A 5,698-nucleotide genomic window follows, 5' to 3' on the forward strand; every position below is an offset into this window, starting at 1 on the left:
TTTAAAGAACTTTACAGAACAAAGAATAAACCCTAATGTATGCCAATTTTAAAAATCAAGTAGGAATGCAGGGAGACCTAGGATTAAATGCAGAATGTGACAATAGGATTGATCTGCATTACAAATGTGTGACATGACCTCATGGAAGAGGGTGGGGAAAAAGAGGCTGACCAGAGTAACTTTGGAAATGAGTAGAACCTGTAAGACTAAAAGCAAAGGAATGGCACATAAGCACTGAATCTTGATTGAAAAGTAACTTACCATTTGCATAAGGGTATAGATTGGATATATATGTATATTATTTATAAATATATGTGTATACGCAAGCCAGAATATACCTATATTTTTCTAGCTCTGTCTGCTGAGAAGGCTTAGGAGGCAATGACACCTCAGTACCAACAAGCTAATCCAGTGTCCAGATAGGTTTTCTAATTCCATTCTCCAATAAAAGGAACCACATATCCTTGAAGAAATGTATGATTTTAGACCTGGGGCAGGGACTATACAAGATGAGCCTGGGGCATCCTATAGTGCCAGAAAGTAAACAAGTACTCAAAACAAAATACCCAAAGTAATGGGAATATGTCATAGGGAAACAAAAACCAACCAATAAACCTCCCAATAGCCAAATTTGGAACAATTTGAACAATAAAAAAAATAAATAATGTAGAATATCTGTATGTCTATACAATATAAAGAGATTAATAAATGTGGCAAAAAAGACTTATCTCCCAAACAGAAGAATTACAAATAATGTGTGTAGATAATGCCCTCTCAATTAAGTGAAACATATCTCTCTCCCAACCATAAATTGTGGGCTTGGCTTTCTGATTGGAAAAGGAAAGAAGTAAACTTATAGTGGAGAAATATGGCAAAATCTGCCTCAGCCAGTTGATCACGGTTAACATTATCAGTGATAAGTCATTCTGATAGCATGTAGTTTTGATATGATGTTTTGATAATGGTATTTTATCTCCCCAAACCTATAAACTCAGCAGATACAGAAAAATCAAGAAATATTCTACAAAACACTTGATTAGTACTCCTCAATACTGTCAATGTTATAAAAAATAAAATATAAGAGACTGCCACAGAGCATAAGAGCCTAAGAAGACATGACAACTAAATAAAGGTAGTATATAGGATGAGACCCTCAAACATAAGAAGATCATTACATAAAAAATAAAAAACACTAAACAAGTCTAATAAAACATGGAATTTAGTTCATAATAATAATAAAAGTTATTTGCAATACTGAAATTGTGAAAGGATGTAGGGGGGCTAGCAGCCTGACTCTGTCAGTAACCTAATGTACATTCTTGATAGCCTATAATTAAGTCACTGCCCCTTTCTGTTGTGGGGTCGAACCCTGGAGTCAGAATAAGACCACTGGAGGCTGCTGATTGATTTAAAAAAGCAGGCAAGGATTTATTGAACTTGCCAGGATGGCTGCGAGAGCACCACACGCAGGTGGAGTCCACCCTCACGACCACGCTGCTCCAGGTGTAGGCAGTCCTTTTAAAGGTCTAAACCACAAAAATTTTCCTTTGTTCTAAATTCTAAATTCTAAATGCTGGGAACAGCCTGCAGGGGGGTTCCCAGCCACATCCTGCTGGACATTGGAATGTGGTCCTATCTTGCAAACGCAAATAGTACAGAAGCAGAACTGAGCAATTAATAATCTCTAAAGGTTATCTGCACTTTCAACTCCTGGAGCTACTGAGTCAATGGGAATTAATCTCCTGTGGTTCTGGTCCACAGGCACAGGAAAATTACCTTTGTGAGTTCCCAGGTCTCAGTCTGGAAGCTGAGGTAACTACCCTATTGTTTAAGCAAGTAAGTGGGTGCAGCAGCCAGAATAGCAGGGTTAAAATTCAAACAGCAGTTTTTACCTAAGTATGGTTGCTACCATACTTCACTTTCTTAATCTCATCTTGCAAGACCTGTTTTCCTAATTACTCCCAATTTACAAAAAGCCATAAACCAAGAATGTACTAGTAACAGCTTAGCTAGAGGGGAGGTCACTGGAACCACCCAGACCAGGCATTTAGATACAATCTAACTACTCCATTCTAACTGAATCAGGAGGGGCTGTGAAAATCCACCACAAAAGCCTGGTAGTTAGGAAACAGATAGGAAACAAGGAAAGCTAGGAATATACAGTATATATGGGACAATCTCATTGTATCATTTGTTCAGGCTTTGGATCTTTGAATTCCCTGTGCCAGCAGCACTGCTTTCATTAAAAGCCTCTTTTGTGATATCTTGGAGTGTTCAACTGTTGCTTCTTTCATGTAAATTCCACAGCAAAATACCCCCACAAGAAACACCTTTTCTTAAAACCTGCTATTCTTACAAAAATTGCATCTTTCTATAAGGCACTGCAAAATAATCATAGAAGGAATAGCACTTTAAGAAATAATTTATACACTAAAGTATTTCAGCAGAAGTAGAAGCCTAGAGCTAATGGTGAATCTGAGAACCTATATCCTCTAGGTATTTATGGAACTCTTGTAGATGGTTTGGGATTTCCATAAGACATAGATAGGAATTCAAGTTCATTCGAATTAGGTCTTACTGGGCAATAGACCTTAGTGCAATATTTGGGTTACAATTGTTTAGGGTATAAAAACGTATTGTGAAGAAGAATCCTTTCCTTAGAGAAAATTAAAAAATGCATTTTACTTTTTATCAGTAAAATTACAATTTATGTGGTAAGGGGTATTACAGTATGATTAAAAGTCTGAAATATTGGTTGTTTTTATTAATGCTATTGTGAATTTTAAGCAGGTAATTTAAAATGTTGTAAGTATTTGGCATCAATAGGCACTGCCTTGGATGGAGACTAAGGAGAAGAGGCCACAAAATACCACTTTCTCCAAAGTACATATGCAGGGGCATCTACAATAAACAGCTGGGATGCTCTGAATCAGCAAGATTGCTCAGGAAATGGATGTCTCTCAAGGGCAGGAGTATGACACTCCAAAGGGAGTGTCAAAGTAGGCTAAGAGTTTATACATATAAAGTAACTGGCCTGTGATATTTGTAGATATGATATTCATACAGGTACTTCAGCTACATATGGTTGAGAGTGAATCACATGCCTACTAATGTGCACATTTTCCTGAAGAATAATTTTAATATGAGCAATAGCTAAGACACACCATAGGTCTTGTATAAGCAAGACTCATGTATCCATTAGTAAGAAGGGTCTCTTCCCACTTACAGAAGTCCTCTTTTCTGGGGTAAAAAAAGAAGCTGGGAATCACATACACTATAGTTCTACCCTCAAAACATCACTTCCATAGTTCAAATATGTTAAAATTTTATTAACCACATTTTCCTAAACATTAAATAGCAAAAACTGCATCAATTACTCCCTTTTCTCTTCCTCCCCAAATCTTGAAAGGCTGCTAAGAAATTATTCATATTCTCTCCTTTGCTGCCAGATGGAAGTGCAAATCACTCAAGCCTTAGGAATTCTCACCCTTCCCCAAATCACAATAAAAGACAAAGCTAATTGACCCTCCCTTCACCCAAGTCATTTAGATTCACTGGGAGCCTGTCCTACTATTCACAGAAAGCCTTATTTTATGAACAATAAGCATTTTCATAAATCTTCTTGTTATTTCAATATTTGAACCAAATTTTGGGGAGAGAAATGTTGATTCTACACTCTATTACAGACCACAACACATCTTTAGAACTGAAACAGAACTTTCACAGAGTGAAATACAAATACAGATATTTTCTACTTTACTGAATTCTTATTTATTTTAAAAAATGTTCATTATGGTCCACTTAATTAATTTAATGATCCTCTAATGTTCTGCCATGCACACCTTCCCAAATTCCTTCAGTTTCTGAAGCTAATTTACCTCAGGTCACAGTTAGAATGATGAAAAAGCTTGCACTAAAACCATATCTCTTCACTCCAAGTCTAGTCAATCTAATTCCATTTATATCAAGAGTATTTAGTGTGGCAATAGAAAATCTCTTCTGCAAAAAAATCAAGCCATCTGTTCATAAGATATAATGTTCAGGAAAAGAACATCATTCTGATGCTCATATTCAATCTTTCAGTACTGCATCAATATTCTTTTTTTTCATCTTTTGGCATAAGTGAGTCTTCAGTTGCTTAACTATATTATAGTTAAATTTACTAAGACATTATTATCGGTTTGAAAAGGATACTGGCCAGCTTTGTTTCAACTTACCCTTTCTAAGAATAGCCATTTTATATGCAGTAGAATAAAATATTAACATGAGTTTGCATACTGATTTTTCCTTTTTTTATAAATGCTCATGCTGTTTCAGAATTGTTAAACTGCTCATAAAAGATGGGCTTGCTGACATTTATAATATCAAAGTGTAACTTGTTGAAGTAAGTTTTGTATGTAAAGTTGGCATTTAGAATTAAAAGTGTTTGAGAAAAAGCATAAAGTAATAGTTTATAAGTGAAATTGTATGCTTAAATATAGCCTTCTCTAATATGTGTAAACAGCAGTGAACAAAAGTTATTTAGATAATTATAATAAAATTTAAAAAATATTTTTCATTTACAGTTTATATTCAATATTATTTTGTATTAGTTTTCAGTGTACAGCATACTGGTTAGACAATCATATATTTTACAAAATGTTCCCCTTGATAATTCCAGTACCCACCTCCCACCACACATAGTTATTACAATATTATTGACTATATCTCCTATATGTAATTTACATTCCCTGACTATTGTGTAGCCACAATAATATATAAACTCACACCTGTTAGAAAGGCTATCATCAATAAATCAACAAAAAACAAGTGTTGGAGAGGATGTGGTGAAAAGGGAACCCTTGTGCACAGTTGGTGAGAATGCAGAGTGGTACAGCCACTATAGAAAACAGTATGGAGGTTCCTCAAAAAATTAAAAATAGAACTTCCTTTAGACCTAGTGATTCCACTTCTGAGAATATATCTGAAAAAAACAGAAACACTAATTTGAAAGAATATATGCATTCCTATGTTTATTGCTGCATTATTTATTACTAGAGACCCAGTGCATGAAATTCGTGCATGGGATGGGGGTCCCCTCAGCCCAGCCTGCACCCTCTCCAATCCGGGACCCCTCGGGGGATGTCTGACTAATGGTTTAGGCCCAATCCCTCTCACAATCCTGGACCGCTGGTTCCTAATCACTCAGCTGCCTACCTGCCTGGTCTCCCCTAACTGTCCTCCACTGCTGGCCAGATTGCCCCCAACTGCCCCCTCCCTGCCAGCCTGGTTGCTCCCAACTGCCCTCCACACTGGCCTGGTCACCCCTCACTGCTACCCCTGCCAGCCTAATCGGCCCCAACTGCCATCCCTGCTGGCCTGGTCACCCCCAACTGCACCCACCCTGCTGGCCTGGTTGCTGCTAACTGCCCCCCACGCTGGCCTGGTTGCCTCTTACTGCCCTGCCTGCCAGTCTGGTCACCCCCAACTGCACCCCCTGCTGGTCTGGTCACCCCTCATAGTACCCCCCCAGCCAGCCTGGTCACCCCATGCAGCCTGCTCTTCAGTTCTTTGGTTGTCCCTCACTAACCCACCTGCTGGCCTGGTCGTAGACAGCCATCTTGTAAGGGCATGATAGTCAATTTGCATATTACCTCTTTATTATATAGGATAGCACAATTTAAAAGCGACCTGAGTGCTCATCAATAGACAGCGGATG

Source organism: Cnephaeus nilssonii (genome assembly GCF_951640355.1).
Source record: "Cnephaeus nilssonii genome assembly, chromosome: X".
NCBI lineage: Eukaryota > Metazoa > Chordata > Mammalia > Chiroptera > Vespertilionidae > Cnephaeus > Cnephaeus nilssonii.